Source organism: Arvicanthis niloticus, chromosome 27 (genome assembly GCF_011762505.2).
Source record: "Arvicanthis niloticus isolate mArvNil1 chromosome 27, mArvNil1.pat.X, whole genome shotgun sequence".
Classification (NCBI taxonomy): domain Eukaryota; kingdom Metazoa; phylum Chordata; class Mammalia; order Rodentia; family Muridae; genus Arvicanthis; species Arvicanthis niloticus.
Window position 1 is genome coordinate 16,034,558 of NC_133435.1, and position 14,806 is coordinate 16,049,363.

At 47.6% G+C, this 14,806-nt stretch overlaps 1 protein-coding gene and 1 long non-coding RNA gene across 2 annotated transcripts in view; one reads left to right on the forward strand and one right to left on the reverse strand.

Moving 5' to 3' along the window:
- The window catches only part of Fam81a (family with sequence similarity 81 member A), a 56,966-nt gene extending 45,740 nt beyond the window's left edge, over window positions 1-11,226 (reverse strand). The window contains exon 1 of the mRNA XM_076926186.1: window positions 11,047-11,226. The gene's annotated coding sequence lies outside the window, so the exon portion shown is untranslated. The remainder of the gene's footprint in view (window positions 1-11,046) is intronic.
- A 7-nt stretch (window positions 11,227-11,233) lies between these two features.
- On the forward strand, window positions 11,234-14,806 carry LOC143439730 (uncharacterized). Its single transcript, XR_013107782.1, has 2 exons — window positions 11,234-11,475; window positions 13,933-14,806. It is a non-coding gene; the product is annotated as an uncharacterized LOC143439730 (long non-coding RNA).

The following is a 14,806-nucleotide window of genomic DNA, read 5'->3' on the forward strand; positions in this document are numbered from 1 at the left end:
GGTTGCTTCATCAGCCCACTCACCGGGGCTCAGAACGATACCAGTGTTTTGAGGAGAATCCCTGCAAAAAAAAACCCAGATCAACTTTGTTCTCATCTATTAATAACAGCTATTTCGAAATGCTATTTGAGTCTCTATTGTTTATTTGAACTGTTTGTGTATGGTGTCTTCCTGACTGAGGGGCTTTAGGGCATTAAGAACTACATCCTACAGGAATCAGTAACTCTTAGGAAGCCAGGCATTATGCCTCTTCACAGATGCTTATAAATATGGGTTCATCTGCGGTTTTACTTCTCTCATGGGGAAAGGCCAGTCTTTTTAATCACTGAGGTGTTTGTGGTGATCCGAATAAGAATGTCCCCATAGGCTCATCATATGTTTGCATGCTTGATCACCAGAGAGTGGCCCTATTTGAGAAGGATTAGGGGGTGTGGCCTTATTAGAAGACATATTTCATTAGGGGTGGGCTTTGAGATTTTATTTATTTATTTTTATGATTTTTTTTTTAATTTTATGTGCATTGATGTTTTGCCTGCATGGATGTCTGTATGAGACTGTCAGATGCCCTGGAACTGGAGCTACAGACAGCTGTGAGCTGTCACGTGGGTGTTGGGAGTTAAACCTGGGTGCTCTGGAAGAATAGCCAGTGCTCTTAACCCGAGCTACCTCTCAAGGCCCAGCCTTTGAGATTTTAAAAGCCAAGCCAAGCCCAGTCTCTCTTTCTCTTTCTCTTTCTCTTTCTCTTTCTCTTTCTCTGTCTCTGTCTCTGTCTCTGTCTCTGTCTCTTTTTCTTTCTCTTTCTCTGTCTCTCTCTCTCTGTTTCTGTGTCTCTCCCTATGCCCTCCCTCCTCCCCCCCTGCTACAGAGCAGAATGTAGCTCTTAGCTGCTTCTCCAGTACCACACCATGTTCCCACCATGTTCCTGCCTCGATGAGAATGGATTAAGGCCCTGAAACTGTAAACAAGCCCTAAATTAAATGTTATCCTTTGTAAGAGTTGTCTTGGTCGTGGTGTCTCTTCTCAGCAATGGAGCAGTGACTAAGACAGTGCTCTACCCAAGTGGCATATCAGTGGCTGACTCAAGATACTCCTCCGGCTTGAGTGTGGCAGCAGGCTTTGGGTCACCTTGCAGGGAACCCGTGCACTCTTGCAAGTGTGCAGCCACACCCAACGAAATGTCTTACTATTACTTTTCCCAGCAGCTATATTTGGTGACTTTTCTTTCTAGCATTAGCAAAGACATATCACCAAATGTTAAAAAGGGTGTCTGCCAAGTGCAACAGCAAGAGCAGAAAAAATATTATTAAAATTGGGTATAAACTCTCTACCTACACCCGCTCTGCAACAGGGCTCACCCACGGGTGGAGAAGGCACGACTTCTGGTTCTTGTGCAGGCTGAAGGCCTGACTTTCTAACTGAAAAGCTAAGGATGTGGGTTTGAAAGAAACCCCAGCCTCCAGCCTCACACTCTTGTCTGGATACTCAGGGGACACCCGGGAACCTCCCTCCCAGAGATCCCCCTATTTGAAGTGACCATTGCACAGCACATTAAATACTCTTAACTATTTAGAGAGTGCAGGAGAGGACTCTTAAGCCCTTCCATGGAAAATTTAAAAAAAAAAAAAAAAAAAACAGGGAGAAAAGCAATATGAAATAAACAGAAAAACAATCTCAAGGCACCAGGGATTTCTGAAAAACATCTTCCCGGTTAAACAATTTTAAGAATTCCATAATTCGAAATGCGCCCCCACACATTCTCTCCCACACAAACACTCTCTTTATTAAGCCACATTCAAGCCGCAGGATCTCTGCCTTCTTTGCCCTCCTACGGCAGTTTCATCCACAGAGGGTGTCATCACCACAAGCCATCAGGGGCTGGGAGCTGGCCACCACTCATCAGGGAAGGCTTCCCGGCACCCAGAGGGAGGATCCTGTGGGACCCAGTTACCTCCTATGTGCACCACCCTAGAAGCTAGGTGTTGTTGCTTCAGGAGACACCAAGCTTTCATTCAAACAATCTGATGTCTCTCATGTAACACATTCTCAATCACTTCCCTGGTGTAGCAGAAAGAGATAACTATATCTTGCTAGATTTGTTTTAAATCACCAGTAACTACATTTCTAACAGGTCAAAGGGTCTGTGGGAGGAAGGGGTTAGTTGCTTAGTGGTAGACTGCTTCTTTAGCATGCTTGAGGCTTTGGGTTCAAGTTTCAGAACCACACAATAAAGTAAGAGAAGAAGAGAGAGACTAATTAACATTCCTCAGACCACGGGGGGGGGGGGGGGGGAACGGACCTGTGGGTGGGGACACGTTCTGCAGGACGGATCACTGGCCACTTACAGACAAGGGAAGTCTTTGCCACCACAGTCTCTAAAGACTAATCAGTTTTAAAAGTCACACTGTTCTGCCAATCACATTGTGCCTAATGGCTGCTGCCCTGAAAACTGTATACAAAGCTCACTGAATGAGCTGTGTGGGTCGCCACTTCACCTTCAGTGTAGGACAACCCCAACAAGCTGGAACAATAAATTCCTCTTACTTTTTGCATCAGTTCCCAGCTCCGCATGGTTCACCCAGGGGGACCCCGGTAAGTTAAGGCTCAACAGAGTCTTACAAAACAAACAAAAAAATTGCCCAAACAAGTCTCCCCTTTCTCCAAAACTTATCTGGGGCTATATTAGAGAATCCCGAAGAGCTTGGGAATGGAGGAAGGGAGGTGAGAGAGAGCCAAGACAAAGCCAAGTCAGCTTTGGTCAGAGAAGCTTCCTTCTACAGTGGTCAGTGGTGAATGCAGACACTCCTAACTGGTCAAAGCGCTGAGAATAAATGACTGCGAAATAAACAGTCACAAAAGGAACATCTCAATGTCATGCCCCCCAAGACCCAGGCACCATTACCCAGAAGTGGTGAGAAGAACACAAGCTGGAGAAAATGGACAGGGTATGGAGTGCTCAGAACCCTCAACATCCTCTCCTGGAAGGGTGCACTCAGGAGGTCCCATCCTCTCTGAGGATTGTTGCTGGGGGAAGAAGTTTCCTGGTAAGGTACCCATGCTCCTGTGAACAAACCTCTACCCAGACTCCTGTAAGAGCAACCCTAGTGAAATTCAATAAGGATGCACACATACATACATATATACATGGACATACATACATACATGCATATACACACATGTACAAACACATGCACACATACACACATGCACACACACAAGAAAGAGCTCACTCTTTCATGTGCTCACTCATAAAAGTAGAAATGGGTCTCACTAGAAGAGGAGGGAAAATCAGCAGGAGGGAGGAGGGAATATGATCAAAATATACATGTATGAAAATGTCATAATAAGACATGGTATTGTGTGTACAGTGTATGATTATTAAATGCTATCAAAACATTTAAAAAGAAAGCTATGAAAAAGGGGCCATACTGCCTCCTGTCCACCATGGTACGGCTCACTCTGCCTTGATGGACAGAAACCTCAAGGTATCTCCTGAGCCTCAGGAAGCCCCAATGGAGGCTTGGTGATCTCAAGCCTGGTAGTCCTGGACTTGGCTAGAGTTTAAATCTGGGATCTGGCAGAGACACCATGAGCATGTGATGGCTCTCGGCATCAGTACCCTTCTCGGTGGGTGTGGAGGGTTTGCTGTAGCTGCTCAGAGCTCTAGCTCTCTCTGAGAAGACAGGCCTGTGGCAGCATTCTCTCAGTGACTAAATCACCTCCAGCACTGTCTGAACACAGACTTTCCCACTTTTCTACACCAGCCAGGACAGTGAGTTTGAACATGTCATTAAACGTTGCTGATTTCCCCCCAAAGAAAGGGGAGACCCTACCCAAGAAGTCAAAAGCTAAAACCATCCATGTAGAGAAAGGAAGAAGCCCAAGTTACTCACAGAAGGAGCCAGCTAGCAGTCAGAGGGAGGGAGGGAAGGAGAGGAGATGGATGATGACTGAGAGGAAGATGGTGGGAGACAAAGAGCCGAGAGAGAGTGGGGGAGCAGGCGATGAAGGAACAGGTGTCTCAGGCTCTGTGGAGGAAACGGGGGGGGGGGGGGGAAGAATTCCTTCTCTCACATCCAGCTGCTCACTTGGGCTGTGAAGAACCACAAGAGCCATTTTTAATATGCTGTTAAGTGTCTCTACTCATTTCTTCCCCAACCATACGTGCTCATTGTCATCAGGGGAAAACATCTATCTCACCGACAGCGTGGAGATACCTTGCCAAGGTCTAGGGAAGGTGATCAGCTGGCAGAGGACGTGCTTCCATGAACAAAGCCCTGAACTCCATCCCTCAATCACAGAAAAGTAGATGTGGTGACGCACAACTGTGACCAGCATGAGGGTGGTGGAGGATGGAGGATGGAAGGGTGAAGGGCATCCTTAGCTACATATGAATTTGAAGCCAGCCTGGGCTACAAGAGAGAGACAGAAGATCCAAGGGCAAGTTCATTAACTAGACCAGCTGGTCAGTAAGCTCTGACAAGGAGCAGAGTCAGCACAGCCTTGGTAGTCAAGAGCTGACTCCAAGGAAGATGAGAGCAGGAAGTCCCCTGGATGCACATGGGGGCAGGAGCAGTGTCCCCATTCAGCACAACAAGAAGCCCAATCAAAGGACAGTCTGCAGCACACCCAGACTGGACCCTTAAGTGTCAAGGTCATAAAAGACAAAACAACTGGGGAACTGGCCCAGCTTACAGAAGCCAAAAGAGACAAATCGCTGAGCCTGAGGCAGGAGAATCAAAAGTTCCCCTTCAAACTAGGCTTCTTAGTGGACCCTGTCAGAAGGAATGGAGGGAGGAATGGGGGATGGGCAAGGGTAGATAAAGCCACCAACCCTAAACAGAGGAGTCTAGCACGGTGGCTCATTCTGGTGATCCCAGGATGTAAGAGGCTAAGGCAGGAAGATTGCTTTGTGTTTTGAGAGCAGCCTGGAATGAGATCTTATCTAAAATGGGGTGGGGGCAGGTAAAAGCATTTGCTGCCAAGCCTGATGACTTGATCCTCGGACCCTACATGGTGGAAACAGAAGTGACCTGTACTCAACAAGAGGGAAACCGTGCCTGGTACAGGAAACCTACCTAACTATCTAGGTCTAGTTAGGTCACGGATCTTAGAGAAAAACCTACAACCTCTACCTTACTAAACCAGCACAACTCCTAACTACACTCTAGATATTTCACCTTATACCCCCAGATTCACGCGGTCCTCACCCCTCATCAAAGAAACTTCTCTTTGATGAAGATCGTTACAAAAACCCACAACCAATCAAGAGGCAGATTTGAGGAACCCAGTAACAATGGACATATCTACAACATAAGCTGGAAACATGGTGGACAGGGGACCAGGAAGATTAGAAGAGACAGAACTTCTGGGAGTTTGCCATGAGGTTGTGTCTCCTAGGAATGTCAGAAGCTGCACCCAGAACATCTCACCAACATGTGTGCATAAGCACAAGCTGAACAAGGACAGTAACAGACATGTTAACGTGGATGGGGAAGCCCATGAGGTCTCAAATCTACGAAAAGAACTACTACAGGTAACTACGGAACACTCAGAGTGTGAGAAATTGTTTTCCTCGGGGAAGAGCACACCATCTGGCTATCCAATACCAAGTGGTCAGCTCTGAAAATAAGCATACATACAAGTAACACTATATAGACCGAAGGGGGTGTATTCAGGAATATGAATGCATATACATATGTATATGTGCATGTATACACACATGCACACACACATGCATACACACACACTACCAAATGGATTGTTTTAAACAATCCTAGATTGGATCCTGACCCATAAATCAGAGCCTTTTAAAAACAGCTTCCCCTTCTTTTGTATAAAGTGCAATTAGGGCACCTAAATAAAGCTGTAGCTTGGAGTCCACCACTAATTCAAACTTAATTTCCTGATTTTTGACAACTGCTGTATTTAAGAGAAAGTCCTTTTAAAAGAAGGAAATATATGTGTAAGTATTTGGGACAGTACAGGTACACTGTCTCCCTGTTGCTCTGACATGGTACAGGAGAAATTACGAGCTAAGAGTGTGTCTGTACACACACATCCACAAATAGATGCAAAGAGGGAGTGGGAGAAAGTGCCAGAAAGATAAAACAAGTGTGGATGAAACTTAATATTTATAGAATGCGGCTGAAAGAAAGATCAGAACTTTTCAGCTTATTGTCGAAGCATTTCTGTAAATCTGAATCAGTTTAAGGTTAAAAAAAAAATTAAAGGGGAAGGAGATTGTTAGGAAAATCAGGGTGATAAAATAACCATGTCAGGGTCCTGAGCAAGGCAGAGGTGGGAAGGCACACTGCCAGTCAGCCAGGCAGAGGTGGAAGCACACAGTAGGCCTACAGGCCAAGCAGAGGTGGAAACACAGAGTGGGCCTGCAGGTCAAGCAGAGGTGGGAACACACAGTGGGCCTGCAGGCCAGGCAGAGGTGGGATCATACTCTGCCAGCCAGAGCTCCTGTCTCAGCTCTGCCTTGACTTACCCTGCGCTGTCAATCTCTTCATCCACAAAGCAAGAACAAGAAGTGTTGGCCTCACAGAGATGGAGAGAACATGGGCTCCACTAGGGCATGGGAATGTGGGCTCTGACTTGACCCTGAAGCTAGGAAGGAGAAAAGAGAAGGCCAGGAGGGGAAGAGAGAAGGGAGGGGAAACAACTTCAGAGTCCCCATAGCTAGGGGCCAGCAAGAAAGGTACCAAGCCGGGTATGAAGACAGAGAGAGAGGCACAGGAGGGCAGCAGGGCACCAGTCAAGGGCAGAGGGAAGGCTCAGTCCTGCAGCCAAGACCCCCCTAGGAGCCCTGTGAGGATGCAGTTTCCATAAAGAAGAGTTCCGTCAAAGGAGAAAATTCACTGAGCTCAACGGAACAGCTGATCCCGCTTTAACACAGGTTCTGCCCTCCCTACACAACAGCCAATGGCTCCCTGTGACTGTTTCAATTGAGTTTAAGTTCATTTAAAAGCCACATAAGTTGGAAACTCTCTTCAAGCCAGGTATAGTAGTACATGCCTATAATCTCAGCCCTTAAGAGGCTGAGGCAGGAGGATCGTGAATTCAAGCACAGCCCAGACTGAACAGCAAGACTCTGTCTCAAAATTAAGTAAATATAAAAATAAAAATTCAGGTCCTTGGTCACATTAGTCACATTCTGTAACCACACATCAGTAAGTACCATGACTCCTTCACTAGAGAAGGTTCCAGTGAACAGAATGGAAAGTCCAGCACCATTTCTCACAGGAAAGATGCCTTGACTGTATGACGGAATGAGGGCGGGGGCAAGGAAGGAGGGAGCAAAGGAAGACAAAAGGACAATGACAAACTGACACGTGGAAGAGTTCCCAATCTGGGGCACGCAGGACCAGAGTAAGGGAACGAGACTGTAGGATGGGTTTAGGCTAGACTTAGGACAGACACAGAGACATTCCTGAATTCCAGACCAAAACAATAAGGTCACGGAAAGATAGAGAAGGAAATACTTGGAGACTCACCCAGAAAGACACAGCTGGTTTTACAGAGGTGGAGAGCAATGCGGAGAAGGAGAACATGGATACTTATCCATCAGAGGCCACTTTCTAAAAAGGGAACCCGGAGTTTAACAGATAGAAAGCCATGGCCCAGAGCAAAGTAGATGCAGGCTGAGTTAGTGAAGAATACAATTCTCTTGTTTCAGAGAAAAGCAAGCCTTCATGAAACTGGAGCCAGCATCAATTTAGAACAGAACCAGTCCAAAGGTCTCTGTGACTGTCTCCTGGATGACTTGGCTGGCGAGGAGAAGAAAACAGACAGTGAGGGTGGTTTGGGGATTGGAGACTGCACAAGTCTGCACACAGTGGCACACACCTTTAAGCTAAGCACTCTAGAGGCAGAAGCAGCCAGATCTCTGGGTATGAGAATAGCCTGGTCTACATAGTAAGAACCTGACTCAATAAATAAATAAATAAATAAATAAATAAATAAATAAATGTCAAAACCTATCAAGACGAAAGATTGTGTTTTTCAAAGTTCACATGTGCTGATTTGAGAGAGAGAGAGAGAGAGAGAGAGAGAGAGAGAGAGAGAGAGAGAGAGATCTGGAGCCCTGAAGATGGCCTGAAGCATTACAATGACACAGATGAAGAGGCTGGAGTCTTCTGTGATGCTTAAGGCCAGGCACAGTAGGTGGAAAGACTCAGTGAAGTGGGAAGACTCTTAAAGGTCAATTTTAGTGGTTGGAAGAAAACGCAGGCGGAGCCATAGGTAGGGGTTAAGGCGGAGCCACAGGGATCAAGGTGGAGCCACAGGGGTCAAGGCAGAGACACAGGGATCAAGGTGGAGCCACAGGGGTCAAGGCGGAGCCACAGGGGTCAATGAGGAGCCATGGAGGGTCAAAGGGTGAGCCACAGGGGTCAAAGCTGAGGCACCTCGAGGCCCTTGAGTGGGAGAGCATCAGCATGAGCACAAAATCACCAGCAAAGCTAGCAGAGCAGAGACAGAGGCTAGCTGCTCCTGGCTCTTTGTTTATGACTTTCTCAGAGCCTCAAGTGAAGTGGTTTCCCTGCCAGAGTGTGCAGCACTCACCACACAAGCTATTTTCTCCCTCCTCCTCCCCCTTTTGTTTGTTTGTTTGTTTTCGTTTTAGGCAAACAAACAAGCAAGCAAAAGAGACTTCTTTTTAAAATTGTGTGTGTGTGTGTGTGTGTGTGTGTGTCCTGGCACATACGTGCCATACATACATAAGTCAGAAGGCCACTTAGAAGAGCCAGTTCTGTCCTTGTACTGTGCTTAGATTCTGAGCCTCAGGCTCAGGTGGTCCATCTTGGTGACAGGTGCCTTTACCTGCTGAGCCATTTTGCTAACCTAAGCCTTAGTTGTTTGTTTGTTTGTTTGTTTGTTTTTGGATTTTTAAGGTCCTTTACCACCCTAATGATTCCATGTTAATATTTGAGAGAGTCTAAACAAGCTCCAGGATTTTTCAAAATGTGCAGACTGATTCCAAAGGGCCACCAGGTTTGGCAAGTACCAAACCAGGAACACAAGAAAGAAGGCCTTGAGAAGACAGTACCACATTCTAAAAGTTAATACCTTGGAGGTGACACTGAGGAACAAGGGCAAGGCCATCCTGGTTCTGGTGAAAGCATCCCACTCAGAAAGGGGTGTTTTGGAGGAAGTTCAGTGCTCACAATCTGGCAGAGGGGAGAAAGGGGGTGGGGGGGTGGGGGTGGGCTCAGAGACAGAAAAATGAAAATACCGGAGTGGGCTGCAAGATACACAAAATGAGACACTGGTGGGTTAGCAGCCAGCACAGGCAGGAGAACAAGTCCTTTGCCAACGAGGGATCTAAGGTCCAGGACTTATGGTTCGTTAAAGGGTTGTAGGCTCATTGGCTGAACTCTTGGGCAACAAGGACTCTTGTACCTGTATGCTAATCAAATTTCTAATATGTAAACCATTAAAGACTTCTAAGCCCGCGGGTAAGCAAGCTGGCAGAAGCCCACTAACTGAAAACTTGCCTTCCCTACTCACATTTGTACACAGAGAAAGTCAGATTCCCATGAACATCAAGAGTGTCCTTGAAACACAAAGTCAGTGTCATCTCAACTGTCCAGTGATGGGAATTATGAGTACCTGTTGTGGCCTCTTAGAGGAAAAGGAAGTTTATGGATGGAAAATGGCCTCTGTGTCATTTTTAGTACCAGCCAGTGCTAAAATTAGAAAAAGTACCACAGCCTGTAAGTCACCTCTACACACACACACACACACACACACACACTCACACACTCACACACTCACACACTCACTCACCCAGGCAGATACAATGTGCATTTCTTAATAAGGAACATATTTACTCTCAGAAGCCTAATTCTTTAATTTTTTTATTACATTTATTCGTTTAGCTTCTGTGCCTTGTGTGGGTGTGGAGGTCAGAGAACAACTTGTGGGGGCTGGATGGTTCTCTCCTTTCACAGTGTGGGTTCCAGAGATCAAACTCGGGTCCTCAAGTTTGGTGGCAAGGACCACTACCCCCACCGAGCCATCTTGCCAGCCCCCATCCCCAAATGTCTGCCCCTAGTTCTAAGAGATTCCCTCTGTAGTTCTAAACCAGCCCAACATTATTTCTGTGAAATAACCTCTAACAACAGCAGACTTTAAGCTGAGTGCACGCATGCGCGCGTCACACACACACACACACACACACACACAGAGAGAGAGAGAGAGAGAGAGAGAGAGAGAGAGAGAGCTTCTGCACATTGAAGAAATGACTCATTTAATTATTTGCCACTGCCTGCCACTACTGGGTTTTGATTTTACCTGTTCAGACACAAAGTTTCCTATCAGATCAACTACTGGAAACAAGTATTCAGCAGCTTGAGCCCTGATTGGGTTCGGGATTTAAGTGCCCTGAAGGGATTTTAATCTATACATTTTAAGGAGCCTTTCTGGACCACAGACTGTTTCCTCCATAAAATGGTAACATTTCTTGCCACTTTGGAAGGCAGCTCATTGGAAACCCCTTGCGGAATAAACATGGTTAAGTCTTGCATACCCTGAGGGGCCCTTCCTCAGCCCACAGTACCAGCAAAACAGCCTTGTGCTGCAACTGGATAGAACCAGAGCCATTCCTTTCAAAGGATGAAGACCAAGAGTACCGGCGGGAGCCATGTGGCTAATTCACCCAAGGTCACTCAGCTCCAATTGGAGATGACTGACTTGCCCTTAGTTCTGGCAAACTCTGCACACCCTTGGCTCTCCCGGAACAGTCCCTTGGGGGCCTCTCCTGTCTGCTAGCTTGCAGCCCCCGCGAAGATGCAATGCCACTTGCGCTCTGCGCCTAACTTCAGCCCTGCGCGTCAGCATGCAGTTAACCCTCTCGCGTCCAGAGTGTCACGCGGGGCACGCGAGGCTTCATCCCTCACCCCCTCTCCCCAGCACTATCCCATGCCTATCCATGGAGTGGTGGCTCCAAGGTCACATCAACTGTCCCTGCGGGAGCACCCGCTGCTTGGATCCAGAGGATGCCCTGACGCGTGGGGAGGGGAGACACCTCTGAAGACTCACCCGCGCGCGGATCTGGCGCGCCGCGGCTGCCCATATCGTCGCCGGCGCTCTGGGTGCGGTGGCCGCGAGCGCGGGGCTATGCGGGGCGAACCCGGCTGCGGGCCCGCGCTCCAATCAGCGCGCGCGCGGCCCGGCCCGGGGTTCGCGGCTCCCCCACCCGGGAAGGGCGCGAGCCGCCGCGCGCCTCCCAGAGCCGCTTCCGGGCGCGTTGCCTGGACGCGGTTGCCGTGGCAGCCCGAGCTGGAGGCTTTCCCCGCGCGCCCGCGCCCAGCCCGCCGGCGCCCCTCCTCCCGCCGCGTTCCCACACTCAAAATAGCCTTTCCGCGGCGCCGCGGGTCCCCACCCAGTTCGCTGCAGGGAGTCGGCGGGAGGGGACTTGCTTACAAGAACCTCAGTCTCGTCGTAGGGCGCGTCGACTTGGAGGCAGAGGTAGGTGTAGGGAAGGATGCTTGAATGAGAACCCAGCCTTCCAGATCGCAATGTCACCAGTCATTCCTAGGAATCCTAGCATCCCTTATGTACCAAGCCTGGTTCCAATAAAAATAGTTAACTGCTTTCCCACCTCAAACTGGAGAGAAGTTAGGGGTGAGACCATAATCCAGGAAACAGCTCCTTCCAGCGCCCCACCATCACAGGTGATGGAACCCTCCAGGCGACAAGTGTGTATGAGGGAATCACCGAGCCCCCGTGCACATTGGCCCAAGAGACAGGACCCCTGGAAAAATGCTACACCGTTTTTCCTCCCAGCCCTCTTCCTACCTTCTGCTTCCTTCCCAGAGAGTTCCAGCTTTGCCCTCCTTCCCATCGGTGCTGGATTCTCAGGAATCACTCACAATTTTGCTTCCTCTCTGTAGGTGGGGTTTAAGCAGGGTGGAGGATCCCACCTTTGCTCGCCTCACTGTGTCTGGTTCATAGCTCTTACGTAGAGGCATGGGCTTACCCGGTGCAGATGCTCCCGTCTAGAGGCTCTCCTCTGCCCCCCCAATTTAAGGGAAACTGGGAAGAACGCAGGCAATGCAGCCGCTTGGGAAGGTCTGGTCTTGGAATCCTCGATCCCTGTAGTCATAATCTATGTGTCGTCTTGGGTGTTCTGCAATTTACTCGCCCGCAAAGTAATAACTCCCCAACACACACACACACACACACACACAGAGAGAGAGAGAGAGAGAGAGAGAGAGAGAGAGAGAGAGAGAGAGAGAGAGAACGAGAACTAATGAATATAGCATTCATTCAACTAACAGTATTTATTGAATGTCTGCCAAGTGCTAGAACTGCTTTAGCTCTAAGGCGAAATGGAGAAGATGAAGATGGAGAAGCAGAAGGCAGGGACTCTGCTCTTCTCCTGCCATTGCAGCCTAACACACATTAATCAAATAGTTAGACGTGTATAAAAAAGACTGTGGTGACCAGGAAGTTATGGCCTTAAGTCCTGTCTCATGGAGATCTCACTTAATAGTGTTCTCTTAGTGTGATGGCTTCTCTTTCCGTATCACCTGGTGCGCAGTCTGTAAATACAGGTAGGATTCAATCCTATGATGGAAGGTTCTCAGGAAATCTCCACCATTTAAGATATATTCGAGGGGGTGAGGAGATGGCTCAGGCAATAAAGCACTTGTCTTGTGTGAGGACCTGAGTTCCATCCTCAAAGACCAGGAGGAGAAAGAGAAAGGAACTCGTGTCCCACACATATCCTCACACAGGCTCCCACAGATGCACAAAATAAATAAACAAGTTTTTCTAAGCCAGCCACGGGATTTGGTGCTCACTTTTAACTCCAGAGCTGAGGAAGCAGAGACAGGCGGACAGATCAGGACTGGTCATGCAGCTTAGCCTTCTTGATGAGTTCTAAGTCTGTCTCAGAAAGGTGAACCATGCCTAATGAATGATATTTGAGGTTGTCCTCTGACCTCCACACACCCACACCATAACACACACACACACACACACACACACGAATGAAACATATTACTTGCCACAATGTCTGGAGAAACACAGTTGTTACCATAAAGTGGCAGCACTCCTCACAGTGAGGCCAGAGACCGGTTCCAAAGCTTCTTACTGCCCCACAGGCTGCCTTCCAGTGTAGGGTGTGCCTCTCACAGCGCAAGACAGTCTGGTCCTGTGCATTTTGTTTCCTTCACCCTCATTCCCCTTTCGCTCCCTCCCAATCCTACCTCATCCTGCCACAGTAGTCAAGGAGTCAAGGTCCTAAGAAGGGGATAGTGGAGAGTTGTCACTTCTGATGGCCTTCAAAGCACAACTTTACTTACCACCAACTCTCCTCACACTCTGGGGTGACCAAAGGGAATACACACACACACACACACACACACACAAACACACACACCTATTTAAATTCTTAAACAATCATGCTAATTAACATAAGACCCCCCACATTTTTAAAGATTCCTTTGCAAGGCCTGGTGGCTCATACCTGTAAATCTAGCCGTCAGGAGGCTGAGTTAGGAGGGCTGGACTCCATTGTGATTTCCAGGTTAGCCTGGGTTGCAGAGGGGACTCTGCCTCAAAGAAAACAAAACGTAAAAACAATTCACTTAATTGTGTTTTTAAACCGCGATACTAGTTCTAAAGTTTCAACAGTATCAAATCAGGCCTGTGTCTTCCCTCTTCCACCCGGCCCCCTTTTTTTCAGGCAATCAGTTTTCAATCCTAATTTAAGCCCTCTTTACTCTCTGCCTGCCCCTTTACACACCTGTCAGGTAAATTGCAATCAGGTACTCAGTGTTCCAGAATTGTTTATATTGTAACTCACTATAGGAAATGGATTCTTTTTCTTGTGTTACTTTAATTACCAAACCATAGAGTTATCACAAATTATTACATGTTAGCAGAGCTTATTACTAAAAGTGTTTTTTTTTTTTCAAGGAAAGAAAACACAATTTGTCTTGCCTTCACGAGGGACTGCAACTGTAAAACTAAAAATGGTTTTTATCAGTGAAAGCTCGGCAGGTAAAGGCATCGGCAGCCAAGCCTGAGGTGTGGGCTGGATCTCTGAGACCCACGTGCAAAGGTCAGAACTGACTTCTGAGAGCTGCTCTCTGAACTTGACACCTGAAGCATGGCACATGCACCCTCCCCTCCCCAACACACAAATAGATAAATGTGATTTATAAAAATTAATTTAAAAAAAAAGCAAGCAGTCTTATAAACTTGGTATTATAATATTAGTTACCGGACAGTCATTGACTAGAAATAACTTGTCCAGTCCTCGAGCCTGGGCCCTTGAGGAAGTTTACCGAGTTCACTGCCTGTCTTGGCACTGATGTAGAAGATACAATGGATAGAGTATCAAACTGACCAGCAAGCAGACTCAAATAGTAAAGATGAAGACCAGGCAGATGGCTCTGTGTATAAAGTGCTTGTCATGAAAGCATGAGGCCCAGAATTTAGACCCCTAGAATCTGTTTATAACACTAAGTGGGCATGGCAGTTGCCTGTAACTTCAGCATTGGGAGGCAGACGTAGGGGATCCCAGAAAGAAGCTCGCTGGCTAGACTAGCAAGAATGGTGAGTTCTGTGCCGGGCGGTGGTGCACGCCTTTAATCCCAGCACTTGGGAGGCAGAGGCAGGCGGATTTCTGAGTTCGAGGCCAGCCTGGTCTACAGAGTGAGTTCCAGGACAGCCAAGGGCTACACAGAGAAACCCTGCCTCAAAAAACAAACAAACAAACAAACAAAAAAAAAAAAAAAAAGAATGGTGAGTTCTGGGATCAGTGAGAGACCCTGCCTCAAAAAATAAA